Source organism: Corythoichthys intestinalis, chromosome 2 (assembly GCF_030265065.1).
Source record: "Corythoichthys intestinalis isolate RoL2023-P3 chromosome 2, ASM3026506v1, whole genome shotgun sequence".
Classification (NCBI taxonomy): Eukaryota; Metazoa; Chordata; class Actinopteri; order Syngnathiformes; family Syngnathidae; genus Corythoichthys; species Corythoichthys intestinalis.
This window is the reverse complement of record NC_080396.1, coordinates 58,539,752-58,555,970: the sequence shown is the minus strand read 5'-3', so window position 1 is coordinate 58,555,970 and position 16,219 is coordinate 58,539,752.

The window sequence follows — 16,219 nt, the reverse complement described above, 5'->3', positions numbered from 1 at the left end:
TTCTCATATGAGTCGAGAGAAGAAAGTATTCTCTCACTCAATTTAACTTATATAACCCAAGAAGAACTACTTTCATGTTTTTTTTGTTCCTGCAGCCTAGGCCTTAGACTCCACATTCCCAGATGTGGGGTCCCCCTGCAGTGCAGCCTAACCTCATGGCGGCCCCCTACCGTGTCTTTCTATGTAAAGCAACGTGTTTACAGATAGCAAATCAATGTGAAGACCTTTTAGCCCTGCTAAATAAAAGAATACAGAAATAAATGTATCAAATAGTTTTGCATATTAACCCTGTTCAGATACAACATTAGAGATCCATCTCACTGTAACAGTTTATATCATCTGCTTTTTCTCATTTTGTTCTCGGTATAAGCAGGGATGACATTATTTATTGAGACCATTTCTGTTATTATACTGAACCACAAGACACAGCTCTGCACTAATATAATGTTATTTGGTTTGGCTGCTAGAACACGGAAGTGCCGTTTTGGTCTACAATAATATATCCACTAGCCATCCCCATAGCATCTAACTAGATGCATATTGTGTGTAATTGAGGCAGATGTAAAAAAAAAAAAAAAAAAAAAAAAATTGCCCGAATTTACTCTACAGGGTCATTCAGATTAAGGACATCTTGGATTTGCACCATTATCAAGATCCATAGTAAAACATAATAATGTACAGTATTTTTCAGAATATAAGGCACACTTAAAATCCTTTATTTTCACCCCAAAATTTGATGGTGCGCCTCATAATCCAGTGCCACTTATGTATGAATTTTGTTTGTGCTTAATGACCTTGGATTTACCTTGTTGAACCGCAACTGTATCATACTGCTCAAGTAAAGTGCTCAAGACACACGTTCAACATTCAAGAAACCCACAAATAAAAAAATTAGACAAATTAAACAACGATTGCAATGTTAAAAGATAAGACCAAATGCAATACATTAATGCCCAGTATAATGAGGTGCGTTTTATGTATGAAAAGAAACGCTTTCATTGATTGTGGGCCTTTCTTTTCTGAAAAATTCGTTAAATTCTTGGTGTTAACATGTGGAAAATCCAACAACTTTGTGGTAGGCTCTGCTGTGTATACACTTAATCTGAAGTAAGAAAAAAAACATCGACATGGGTTATTCTTTTTCTGGGTGGTTTGCATCAGAAAAATGCTAAAGTGAACCTCGGCTGGTAAAATATGCCACCCTGTCTTTGCTCTCATGTTGCTCCTTGTCTCGGCTGCTTCATGTTCTCCTGGGTCAAATTCCAACAATGAACGAGAACTGCCTGCAGCCATATTTCCAATTAATTTTTCTTCTGTGCGTGTAACTGCGGATTTTATTCCTCCCTGCCAACAGTTCTGCAGTGTTTTACACTTCAGACACCATTGCAATGACTTTAGTTTCTGTGTCCTGACCAGTCTGCCCGTCACCTTATTGTCAGCTTAGTCCTCCAGAAAAGTATGTGTCTGTTGCTTGTTAAACCAGAAAGTTAGGGTTATCAGCATAGAATTTCCAGCCATCTTAATGCCCCTCACAACCACCATCCATCCTCGAACACATACCTGCAGCATTTACACAAGGCTTGTGTTACTTTACATCAAGAAATGGGAAAAACAAAAAGGATGAGCTACACGTTCCCTGTCGTGCTACTGTCAAGTTCTCCCACCCAAAACTGCTGAGTCAGGGATGAGCGTCAGCATTTTTTGCATGTGAAATGTTTGTGACTTTCCCCCGTCACCAAAATACTGTATATTTATAAGATCGCACAAAAAGACATTTCACCAAGGTTCTACTCTTAAAGAACATTATCCAGTTAAATAATTCTCATTTTACTTCAACATTGGTTTTTCTAATGCATGAGATGGAGAAAAATACATTCTCCTTTAAATCTCGTCTCCCTACGTCTGTCTGATACACATATGCAAACAATGTCTACTTCATTCTGACAAGCGTGTTTGCTGAGATCACAAAGTTGTGTGCGCTCCTCTTGTTTTTTAGCCACTTTGTGTTCACACTTGTCACTCTCTTACTTTCACAGGCACATACGCACACACACACTTTTTTTTTTCCATCCCAGAATTTGTCTTTCTGCATTGACGTATGTGTAACCGTAGCAACAGCTATACATTTATCACAACATACAGGTGTATGTTTTACTTTCGGTTCAAATAAATAAGAAACACAAATAGTAGTTTAATATCTGCTTCAGATTACAAGCAGCATAATGTTTTTGTCAACCAGTAAGATCTGCATTGACAAATTAAGCTTGCACTCCTTCATGTTTTTCATTAACCCAAGGGAAGTAGTCTCCCCCTCCAAACACAAACTTGACAACGCCGAACATGTTGGAAGTGATTTTTCCATCTGCCTTTCATTCCTTCCACCATCTGCCACCAACAGTGACTCGATCTCTTTGCAGAATAGTGCCCCCCTTCGTTTCCATGCAGAAGTGTGAGAGTGTGCCAATCCTGTGGGAAAAACATCAGAGAATGTACCACAGATCACTGACCCTCATTCAGCTCCATTTATCACACCTAAAAGCAGACACATACGCACACACACGGATGTGTACCGTATTTTCTGCACTATAAGGGGCACCTAATAGCCTTCAATTTCCCCAAAAGCAGACAGTGCGCCTTATAATGCGATGCACCTTACATATTGATCAATATTGGTTAATCATGGCATGACATTCCCTTTAGCGGAGCACCATCTAGTGGTTGTACAATGCAATGCCAACCACTACTACTACTACTACTACTACTACTACTACTGTGCCTTGTAATGCGGTGCGCTCTACATATGAAAACAGTTTTAAAATAGGCCTGATTGGCTGATATTAGTTTTTTTTCTGTTGAAATCATCCAGTGCAAGGGCTTATTCCACAATGCACTCTTTACAAATGTAATAAAGCTCAAGTTTTATGTACAGTGTGTTAAAATACAGTATTCCTGTTTATGATTGTGGTTTTAGTTTGCAATAGTACAAAAAGCTGGGAATCCTTTGCTGCTTTTTAGATAGAGTGCGACTCTGCAACACATCATTTTATCATCGGTTCGCTGTCGTATTCAAACATAAAACGTTTAAATTTCCTGTAAAACATTAGCCATATCAATGAATTATTTGACTGGGCCAAAGAAACGGTGTTGTTAACAAGCCTGCCAAATTTGAATTAGTAAAAACATTGCTACATAAAAGTAATAAGGCTTCAACATTGGGAAAAATAAGGATGGCCCTAAAGTCCAAAACCCTATCGTGGTGTCAGCTGACTCAAACCACACCCCACTCAAGAGCCTATTGTCAATCAACAACCTTAACTTGTTCCAACAATGCTAGTGTGTGTAGCTTTTGTTTTTCATATCGACAGCCATGGCTACAGCGCTAAACTATCATGGCAGTGAGGCTTTGTGAGCATGTTCGCAGTGGGAATATATTCATCTTTCAGCCATATTTTAGGCACCCCCACCTCTATGCCAGTGTGTGGTCGATGAGAACCATCCATATCCCACAATGTTGAGTATTGTCTTGAATATCTTATTGATATCTTAAATGTCATTTCTTTGAGGCCATATTTTATGCACACTTCGCTGCTACCTCCGGAATCAATGCTAGAAATTCAGGAGGCCTTTGGCGGAACTGTAGTCAACTGTACTGTCAGCCATTGATGCACAATGGACCACTTGCTTATGGGGCGTCTTGGCGACCCAGCGTCATGACTCATGACTAGGCTTGCCACCCGTCCCTTGAAATACGGAATCGTTTCGTAATTGGGAATTAAAAGTTGCGTTCCCTATCAGTTCAATATGGAACGCAGTTTATTCCGTATTTCACAATTGTCCCATGGGGCGACTCCGCGCGACCCGCGGCTCCGGTGGCGGGGAGTGGCGGGCGGCAGTGCGCCCAGCCCATGTACGTCTGTCACACACAACCACACACTTCCTGCGCTCATGAGTGACCATTGAGGAAACAATAATGAACAAAAAGGGCAGGAGATATTAGAGACAGCAAGACAGTTATCTGCCTGCCCGCTGCTGTCTGCCCTGCACTGCGCTCCACTTCCGGGTTCGTTGCCTAGTTACCTCGCTCGCTCTGTTCAGCGCACCGCCCCACTCGTTTTCAAAACAAAAATGGCTTCGTCAACAGCAGGAGCTCAGGACACCCCACCTCATCCTCAAAAGGGGAAACCTCTCCAAAAAATAGAGTGGCGTGGGAAGAGGGGAACCCGTGGCTCGATAGAGTCACTGATGAAGATTATAAAGCGAACTGCGAGGCAGGCAGGAAAGTTTTTGCAGCGTCTCACGGAGGTGTAAAACACCATGCTGCAGGGGACCTCCACAAATGGAATATAACATCCCAGAAGAGCCTTCGTCACAATTCTTTGTACCTGAAACATCCCCTGAGCTTGATTTGGTATGTTATTATTCTCTTGTATATGGATAACATATAGGTTACATTTAAATTTACCTTCATACATGCATTGATAGGAGCATAGCTAGGCTATTTCAGTTGCTACTATAGTTGATTATTTTCAGGAATTTTTGAAAACATGCATTTATTATCAATCAATATGGAATGAATTTATGTACCCATAAAAAACATCTTATTTTGTTACGCTAACTAATGCTCCTCATTTGGAATTATTCCTAATAGATTAAAAGCAAATAAACACTGAATAAATCGTCCTACTGCGGATATATACTATCTATTGATTGATTGATAGTGAATTTGACATCATTCCACTCCTACCCTCTAAATTACTGCAGCTGAGGTGACACAGGTATACCACACAGTAAACGTAGCCAGCCAAAACTACAATAGTGCTGACTGTGGACACAGGCTCAATCAGAAGATTTTTATGTGATTCCAAAATGGTGAAGAAAATGACTTTGGGGAGAAAAAAGCAAGAGGCACTGTTTAAACAAGTCCTGGGTCCAAAGGCAGTGGGTGATGTGCTCAAGATCTTAACGTCACCCATCCCATTTTCCATACAAACCGATGCCTCGAATAAATTGAGCAGGAAGATGCTTCCCCTTGCTGTCCAGGACTTCAGTCCAGAGTCTGGACTCACCAACAAAATGCTGGACGTCATAGAGAATGCAGACGAGTCAGCTGCTGGAATTGTAGCTCTCCAGGAACATTCCCTTAAGAAATTTGGCTTGTCAATGGATCACGTGACCGGATTCAATGCCGATAACACAAATGTTAATTACGATATTCACAACTTCGTTTTCACTAACCTGCAGAAAACAAAAAAAACAATCTGCTGCAAGGAAACTGCCATGCCCACATAGTGCACAATAAAGTTTTCTCATCTAAAAATAGATACAGTGCCTTGCAAAAGTATTCGGCCCCCTTGAATCTTGCAACCTTTCGCCATATTTCAGGCTTCAAACATAAAGATATGAAATTTAATTTTTTTGTCAAGAATCAACAACAAGTGGGACACAATCGTGAAGTGGAACAACATTTATTGGATAATTTAAACTTTTTTAACAAATAAAAAACTGAAAAGTGGGGCGTGCAATATTATTCGGCCCCTTTACTTTCAGTGCAGCAAACTCACTCCAGAAGTTCAGTGAGGATCTCTGAATGATCCAATGTTGTCCTTAATGACCGATGATGATAAATAGAATCCACCTGTGTGTAATCAAGTCTCCGTATAAATGCACCTGCTCTGTGATAGTCTCAGGGTTCTGTTTAAAGTGCAGAGAGCATTATGAAAACCAAGGAACACACCAGGCAGGTCCGAGATACTGTTGTGGAGATGTTTAAAGCCGGATTTGGATACAAAAAGATTTCCCAAGCTTTAAACATCTCAAGGAGCACTGTGCAAGCCATCATATTGAAATGGAAGGAGCATCAGACCACTGCAAATCTACCAAGACCCGGCCGTCCTTCCAAACATTCTTCTCAAACAAGGAGAAAACTGATCAGAGATGCAGCCAAGAGGCCCATGATCACTCTGGATGAACTGCAGAGATCTACAGCTGAGGTGGGAGAGTTTTTCCATAGGACAACAATCAGTCGTACACTGCACAAATCTGGCCTTTATGGAAGAGTGGCAAGAAGAAAGCCATTTCTCAAAGATATCCATAAAAAATCTGTTTAAAGTTTGCCACAAGCCACCTGGCAGACACACCAAACATGTGGAAGAAGGTGCTCTGGTCAGATGAAACCAAAATTGAACTTTTTGGCCACAATGCAAAACGATATGTTTGGCGTAAAAGCAACACAGCTCATCACCCTGAACACACCATCCCCACTGTCAAACATGGTGGTGGCAGCGTCATGGTTTGGGCCTGCTTTTCTTCAGCAAGGACAGGGGGGCAAAACATGTTGATGGACACGCCTCATTATTTGTACATTTTCTTTACAATTTACATTGTATATTCTCACTGAATATATCAAAACTATGAATGAACATGTGCAGCTATGTACTTGGCTAAAAAAAAGTGAAATAACTGAAAACAGGTTATATATTGTACTTTCTACAAAGTATCAGTCCTTTGCCCGTATTCCTTTTTTGCACAATACTGACACTCTTTCAATGAGCTTCAAGATGAAACCCGAACACACCCGAAAAGGTTCTCACTTCACAAAGTATTCCTTATCAAGGTTAATAAATGGAATTTGTTGCCTTTTCAATGTGGTTGGGTCCATCATTTGTATTGCATTGAATGAGGTGTGTTCAAACATTGGGCCTGTACTATGTATATGGCAGAAAACACAGACAAGACTGAAAAAGCAGTTTCTGCTGTTGCACTCCTCTTTAAAAGAAACGGCTATATTTTATGCCAAAACAACTGTTGTGTTTGACAGAACAATATGTCTGTATGCTGCCATAGCAGATTCATGGTACATTAAGCCCCCGAACTATTTTTAATTTTGTCCGTTTTACCCTGGAAAACCCCGTTTACAGACGTCGCGCAACCGTTTTTGTTTCAACCCAGCCATGAAACGAAGTTAATTAATTATATTTGTTATTCAAAATGTCTGTCGTTTTTAGCTTAGAATCATTAATTGATGTCTAAAATTTCGTTTTAAAAAAAAAGACTTAAAAAATTGTTCACAATGAAACGTCACAATGAAAAAAATGGCGTCTGTAAAAAAGTCACGGATATCTACCTCATAACTATCGCTTAATTGTATTTTTTTTTTTGTTGTTACTGTCGCATTTTTCCGATATGTTAGGTGACAAATAATCGATCCAAACAAAAAAAAAAATTGGAAAAAAAAGTTTAAAAGTGTAAATATATGAAAAAGAAAATCTCGACCACTCATTGATGTCTGCGATTTCTGCATCGCGACCCTTGTTATATTACCATGTTTCAACCATAAAATCGCAAAGAAATCCAGCATTGACCATTCACAGCTGTGTCTTGACACTCAGTGATACATGCTACATGGAGGTTTTGGATCAAAACTAGGTAAGGACGCGATAATATCTCATTAAAGTCACAGCGTCTGTAATTCTGCCCTTTGTATGCTATCACCTCCAGATAGGATTTTGCTGTTTAAAATTTTTTTTAATTATTTTTTTAAATGCTCTGCAGTTCAAAATTTTTATTCCCCCAGAAAATTGAGATTTGAAGCTTTCCAATGATGTATCACACATTCATATCAGACAGATTTTGAAATTTGGCCAAATTGGGGGTCTCAGAGCGGAACTTCAAGTCACCTGAGTGTTTTCCGCCATATACTGTATATACTAGTACATCTTGACACTGTTCGTCTTCAATCGTCGGTTCAAGCTCAGTTGTTGGTGAAGCTTTTGAAAGCTTAGGTTTAAAGAAATTCTAAATATCCATCTTACCTCCTCAGGTGTAGTTTTGGCTATGCAAAGCAAAGGACCGTCTCTAACGAGCTAGTCACATGATCTGTTTGAAAAATACTAATTTGGACTCATTATGAAATACTTTGAAGGATTCTTGCTCATTTCGTTAATTTTTGTTGTTTATTTGCTTAACAACTTTCATAGACAGCATTTTAACGGCCAGGTCTTTATTTTAAAGGGGAAGTTTAGAATTTTTTTTTTTTACATTAGGTGTTGAGGCAAAAAAAAAAAAAAAAAAAAAAAAAAAAAGGTAAAAAGTAACAGATAAAATTACTTTTAAAGTAACTTAGTTACTTTGATAATAAAGTAATCAGTAAAGTAACTACATTACTTTTTTGAGGCGTAATTAAATTACTTTTTCAACTAATCTGTGACAACACTGCTCATTACTCTGGGTATAGCTTGATGCCCAAATTTTGAAGAAGGAAGTTGCAACTATGCCAAATAGCCACTGATGAGACTTTTATAGTGGGAGGATCACGGCAGAAACCCAGATTTTTATAGAGTTCAGTAGAAGCCTCAAAAAGAGTTTTTTATTGGTATAACTCAGCAATACGGCACTACATTGTTCTCAGATTCCATATGTTTACAGTACTTTTCTTCAAACATATTTCTTGCATTTACAAACACATTATTGAAATGCATTTACAGGACCGTAAATACCGGACAGAAGTTACATTATGGAAGGGGCGATATGTCTAGTGCAGCGGCAGAGAAATAGTAAATGAGCTGATAGTTTTAAAGAAATATATCACCATCTAGTGTGTAACTGCAGATATTGCAATAGAAAAAAAATACAGCCTTTGGATAATTGAAATGAGTTCCATTTGACTCTCTACCAGGCCTATCGCGATAACAAATTTTAGTGTGCGATAATTTATCTCATAAACTATTGCGATATGCGATATTATTGCGCCCCCTTTCCCAATTTTTAAAAAACCAATTTACAATGACACATTGAGAAATACAGTATATATTAATAAATCAAGTACACCCATTTAAACGTGACAAATGTTTACTCTTAAATTCAAAAATACTTTTTAAGAAATCACAACTAAAAACAATAGACCATGCCTTTTTTAAGTAAAAGACAACAATATTAATTTCACACAGAAATACAGAATAAATAAAATGTCTTTTTCAAGAAAAAAATAAAATTAAACTTAATAACAAGCATTTAGGCAAATGAAAACTTTTCCCCCTCACCACTTCTGCTATGGCATTCCATGTGTAATATTCTAATTGGATGTTTTCCGACGTACCCTGAAGCGCACGCAACGGTGATGTTGTTTTGTTCATGTGACGCGGCAGTGAGAGAAACACAGGGCCCAAATACATTGGGCGTATCTTCGTTCCAGGTCCGACACGGCTCTGTGTTGACTGCGTGCCCTGCAGTACATCAAAAAGAGGCAAAAATAATACCAGCTGCGCACGGCTGCGGTCCGCCAACTCCATCCCCTCGTAATGTGGCATTCAAAACAACGACAAACACACGGAGTCTGTACTCATCAGAGAAGCAGAGAGAGAGAGGTGGACTTGATTTAATTGAACATTTTTCCTCGATTTTTTTTTCTCTTACCATGAGTTTACGACACGATTTAATTACTGCATAAATTACATGACTTGCATAAAAAAAACTCCCCGTCTATCCTTATAGCTTCTGCTATGGCGTTCCATGTTTAATATTCTGATTGGATGTTTTCCAAGGCACCCTGAAGTGCACGCTACAGTGACATTGTTTTGTTCATGTGATGCGGGAGCAGTGAGAAAGAGACAGTCTGTAGAGAGCCACAGGTTGAGGAAGTTGTCAGCACGTCGAGTGTTCGATATCATTGCCAGAAAAACACACATAATAGGACACCTTGCAGCTTCCTTTTCAATGCTGTCCTTATAGTAATGATCTGCTGCATCGTAAATCCCTTTGTGACTTTCCACCTCCATGATGAAACGTTCTTCGTCCATGTTCGCTGGTGTTTAAACCGTGAATAAGACACTGGACTTTTGACTCCAGGCTTGAAGCTGCCCATTTTGACAGATGCGTCTCCGTGGTAAAAATAAAAAACAGCCAAAACCACCCGGCGGGCTCCGGCGCGCCGGACATGGTCTGCATTCAATCCGGAGCACTGACGTGGCCAGTATACGTTGAACAATAGGATGTAATGGACCCTACCCACCGACGTCACAAAATCACGTGCTCGCTGAATGGTTCCGCCCCCTTGTCCGTCATTTTGTGTCTGTATTATCAATGGTCTCAATTGATCGAGCAATTTATAATGCATTTCATGGAAGACCCGGTGCTTTCGGATGCCGTAAACTCACTTGATGCGTTGCATAAAAGGCGTTATGTGGAAAAGCTTCAGTTTATCCATTCGCCAGATCCATATTTGATGCCTAAATCGATGTTTTTCGACCCGCTGTCTCCGCCGTATTTGCCTGACATCTGCTAGCTACCCTGATATGTACAACTATCTTGTCCACACAAAATCAGCCTAGTCTCACGAAAGTTTGAAAAACTTTAAGAGCTTGGAGGCTTATAAATACTTCGTTGCTGGTTGGGTGAAACAGGTTCTCGTCCACGAAAATTCGGCAGGAATCTATCTTGTGCTTGGAAAGGTGAGTTACGAAATTTTCAATTCAAAATCTTTTGTTATTGCTAACATCCACTGTCAAGTCTAATGTATTTCATGTCGTTTGTCAATGGAGTTAGGGCTTTTAATGTTTATATGGTTTAGCGATAGCACTCTCACTACATACATACGTGTATGTTGTCGGCGATTACCCTAGCAATGATCTTAATTGTGGTTGTCAGCCCAAAACCCTCTAAATATATATCAAATGCATCTTACCAGATATAAAATGACTACTACATAATCTGTGGTAATCGTTTGGAGCCCAGTTTTCTCGTCGAATTGCAGCAGCCCATCTCGCTCTCTTCTCTCCGGGTCTCTCGGAATCCGGTAGAACTTCAAGTCTCTCCGTCTTCTCCGTCTATCTTCTCTGTTATTGCAACCGACCGCCACACACGCCTTCACCATTTTGATTATTAATGTTAACGAGCAAAAAAACACGTCGTAAATAGGAGGAATGTACGTAGCCGTAACAGGTAAACATGATGTGTTGACGGACAATTGGGCGGCACCAGTCAGGAGGAAGGAGTTGTGACGTCACGTGGGTAGGGTCTATAGGAACGGATTGGCTCCGGCGCTATTTTTTGCCGGACCCGGACCGAACCCGGAACGAAGATGCATTTTGCATAGTTAGTAACAAGGAAGCCAAACTTTTAACAGCACGTCTGCTGCGATAAATCGCAGCGGGAAAATTACTGCCTTTATTTTTATTTACCGTGCAATAAATGTAAATATTGCATATTGCGACAGGCTTACTCTCTACTATCGCCTTTGAAATAATAACTTTCATGAATACCAAGATAGCAGACCGACATTAAATAAACGTTGATTTTCTATCAAAATCATCAGTATGGTTGACATCGAAATTTTCGACATCAAGTGACGTTGAAACATTGTGGTTATATGGTATATCAGGCGATGGTTGGGTTAACATTGTTTTATAGTTGATGAACTAATGTTGACATATAGTTGATTTATGATTGACCGGGAAATATGATTGAAAACTTATTGAAAAATGGATGAGGGGCGTTTTGGTCGAAAACATAACATTGATTCAGCGTTGTTCCAATATAATATATATATATATACATATATATTATTGCTGTCAAAAATAGGGCGTTATTAACGCGTAAACGAAAATCAATTTTAACGGCGTTATTTTTTTTATCGCGAGATTATTGTCATTGTTGCCAAAGCCTAGGTTCCTATCATCACTAAGATGAATTATATCCCTCACTATAGAGATTTCAATGAGACAAAATTGAACAAATTACACTTTTCTTCTATTTTAAGTATATGATTTGTACACGTGTATGGCTTAATGTTACTATCCTTTACTATCTGCAACACACAACACAGCATTTAAGTTCTAAACTCCTGGAAACAAATATGGCAATAAACCGAAGTGAAACCATTAAAATTTTGCCCAATGTGTCACTCATGCCAAGTCTTAGGCCTTGTCACACATATCAGCCTCATGACACCAGGAAGGGAAAACGGCTAAAATGGCCCAATTAGTAAAATTTCACTCAGGAATGTGTTGACTTTCATTGGCTGCTATTTGGACATTTATTGCTGCTTGTTGAGTCATTTCGAGGAAACAGTAAACTTAACTCATCCAGTGCCATTGACAGATATACATCAAATCCATTTGAACTAATGCTGAATGTAAATGATCATGTTTCACTGTACGGGTTGGAAGTGAATGATCATTGCCAACCCTCCCAATTCATTATGATTGAATGTGGATCGTCGTAAATGGCAGACAATATTATAATTCCGCCCATTCATATACATACAGTGCTAGCCAAAAGTATTGGCACCACTGCAGTTCTGTCAGATAATGCTCAATTTCTCATTGCTGGCCACTTTAGAAGTCTTCAGTGCTTTCTCTCAAACCATTTTCTGGTGCTTTTTGAAGTGTGTTTTGGGTCATTCTCCTGCTGGAACAGCCATGACCTCTCAGAGAGACCCAGCTTTCTCACACTGCTACATTATGCTTCAAAATTTGTTGGTAGTCTTCAAACTTCATAATGCCATGTACACTGTCAAGCAGTCCAGTGCCAGAGGTAGCAGAGCAACCCCAAAACCTCAAGGAACCTCCACCATGTTTGACTGTGTGGACCGTGTTCTTTTATTTGAAGGCCTCGTTTTTTTCCCCTGTAAACTCTATGTTGATGCCTTTTCCCAAAAAGCTCGACTTTTGTCTCATCTGACCAGAGAACATTCTTCCAAAATGTTTTTGGCTTTCTCTGGTAAGTTTTGGCAAACTCCAGGCTGGCTTTTTTTATGTCTCTGGGTCAGAAGTGGGGTCTTCCTGGGTATCCTACCATAGAGTCCCTTCTCATTCAGACACAGACGGATAGTACGGGTTGACACTGTTGTACCCTCGGACTGCAGGACAGCTTGAACTTGTTCGGATGTTAGTCGAGCTTCTTCTTCCACCATCTGCACAATCTTTGGTTGAAATCTCTGGACAACTTTTCTTTTCGGTCTACATCTAGGGATGTAAGCTAGAGTGCCTTGGGCTTTACACTTATTGATGACACTGCGCACTGTAGACACAGGAACATTCAGGTCTTTGGAGATGGACTCGTAGCCTTGAGATTGCCCATGCTTCACAATTTTCTTTCTTTGGTCTTTTTTCTTTTCTCCATGCTCAATGTGGTACACACGAGGACACGGGACAGAGGTCGAGTCAACTTTAATCCATTTTAACTGGCTGCAAGTATGATTTAGTTATTGCCACCACCTGTTATGTGCCACAGGTAAGTAACAGGTGCTATTTCACAAATTAGAGTAGCATCACGTTTTTTCAAAGGGTGCCACTACTTTTGTCCGGCCCATTTATGGAGTTTTGTGTAAAATGATAATGATTTAATTTTTTTCCCATTCTGTTATTTTTCATTGCAAGCCAAACCAATGTCGATATTACAGATATTACTACCAAAGCATTTGTAATTGCAATCATTTTCCGCAAGAAATTGAGCATTATCCGAAAGAATTGTAGGGGTGCCAATACCATTGGCCAGCACTGTATACACACACATACTAGTATACCTAGGGTTGCCACCTTTCAGAAATAGAAATAAGGGATGCCCCCCTCGCGCCCAAAGCCTTACGGGCGAAAAAAAAAGGGCATCCCCAAAACTCCTTAAATGCATAGAAATGCATCTATTTTTAGATAAGAAAACTGTATTGTGCAGCAGACTGTTTTGTTTTTTTCTGCAGGTTAATGAAAACGAAGTTGTGAATATCGTAATTAACATTTTTGTTGTTGGCACTGAATCCGGTCACGTGACCCGTTGACAAGCCAAATTTCTTAAGGTTATGTTCCAGGAGAGCTACAATTCCAGCAGCTGACTCGTCTGCATTCTCTATGAAGTCCAGCATTTTGTTGGTGACCCCAGACTCTGGACTGAAGTACTGGACAGCAAGGGGAAACATCTTCCTGCTTAATTTATTCGAGGCATCGGTCTGTATGGAGAATGGGATGGGTGACGTTAAGATCTTGAGCGCATCACCCACTGCCTTTGGACCCAGGACTTGTTTCAACAGTGCCTCTTGCTTTGTTCTCCCCAAAGTCATTTTCTTCACCATTTTGAAATCACATAAAAATCTTCTGATTGAGCCTGTGTCCACAGTCAGCACTATTGTAGCTCTGGCCACGTTTTACTGTGTCACCTCAGCTGCAGTAATTTAGAGGGTCGGAGTGGGATGATGTCAAATTATTGCTTTGATTTTGGTATCACTATTACTCCATCAATAGATTCAAAAATGAAGAGCATTAATTAGCATAACAAAATAAGATGTTCTTTATGGGTACATAAATTCATTCCATATTGATTGATAATAAATTCATGTTTAAAAAAAAAAAAAAAAAAAAATCAACATTCCTGAAAATAATCAACCATAGTAGCAACTGAAATAGCCAAGCTATGCTCCTATCAATGCAAGATGTATGAAGGTAAATATAAACATGGCCTATATGTTATCCATATACAAGAGCATAATAACATACCAAATCAAGTTCAGGGGATGTTTCAGGTACAAAGAATTCTGACGAAGGTTCTTCTGAGATCTTATATTCCGTTTGTGGAGGTCCCCTGCAGCATGCTGTTTTACACCTCCGTGAGACGCTGCAAAAACTTTCCTGCCTGCCTTGCAGTTCGCTTTATAATCATCATCAGTGACTCAGTAAGCCACGGGTTACCCTCTTCCCGCTCCAGTCTATTTTTTGGTGACCTTTCCTCTTTTGAGAATGAGGTGGGGTGTCCTGAGCGTCTGGTGTTGAAGACATCTTTGTTTTGAAAATGTGCGTGGTGGTGCACTGAGTACAGCGAGCGAGGTCACTAGGCAACGAACCCGGAAGTGGAGCGCAGTGCAGGGCAGACAGCAGCGGGCAGGCAGATAACTATCTTGCTGTCTTTAATATCTCCTGGCCTTTTTGTTCATTATTGTTGGCTGAGTGTTCACTCATGAGCGCAGGTGTGTGTTTGTGTGTGCCAGACGTGCATGGGGTGGGCGCACCGCCGCCCACCTCTCCCCGCCGCTGGAGCCGTGAGTCGCCCCCAGTGTTGTTAATTTTACTTTAAAAAAGTAATTAATTACAGTTACAAATTACTTCTCCCAAAAATTAATTGCGTTAGTAACTCAGTTACCTGAATTTAAGAGTAATTAGTTACTTGGCAAAGTAACTAGTGATAATTTTCATGTTTTGTTTTTTCGCAAAAAAAAAAAAAAAAAAAGTCACACAATGTGAAGTTTAAAGGGTTTTTGGGACAATTGGCCCTAGCCCAATTCTTTACCCTCCACTTAACTAGACACAAGGGTATTGCGATAACTTGATAGTAACGTTTTCTATGTGTGGAAGTCATTTAAAGTTGTGAATCAACCGTTAAAGTTGTTAAAATTGCTCCCGCTATTGCATTAGTTCCCTTCTGTCTACTTTCAACATGTGTAAGTTTTAAAACTGTTTCATCATTTAAAGATAGATTTAAGTCAAGATTTTGCCGATTTAGGACCATTTTAGATTAAAAAAAAAAAAAAAGTAGGTTCGCTAGGAAGATTCTCTACAACAGAGCCTTCCTGAGAGGTCTACTGCTTTAAGATGGCGGCTGTTTACTAACGTATGTAGTCCTTAGACATGTTGCCAATGCAGCCGTGTCTAACATTTGCATCTAGTTCTATAACATCTGATATCTACCGTATCATGTGGGCATAGTTTGTAGGCTACAGTCAGGTATTATTGGAGCCACCTAGCATCGCGTTTGCAACGGCGTCTTCCCCGCTCCTGCTCTGCTCTCTCGTCTCCGTGAGTCCGTCTCTCTGACTTTTTTTATTCAACCAACTTAGTAACGCATAGTAACGCACGCCTTTCCCGCCTCAGTAACGGTAACAGCGTTGCCAAGATGAGAAAAGTAATTAATTATATTACTCACTACTGAAAAAAATAACGCCGTTATATTGTAACGCCGTTATTAACAACACTGGTCGCCCCATGGGACAATTGTGAAATACGGAATAAACTGCGTTCCGTATTGGTTCAATACGGAACGCAACTTTTAATTCCCAATTACGGAACGATTCCGTATTTCAAGGGACGGGTGGCAAGCCTAAGTATACATTATACACATCAGTTGTACATATTATGTAGGGTTACCATAGGTTCACCCAACCTGTGTTTGATTTTGCCAAGCATCACAAGAACACAGTTGAGTCAGTGTTTGTTTCTCAGTGGGTACAAATGAACAAACACTG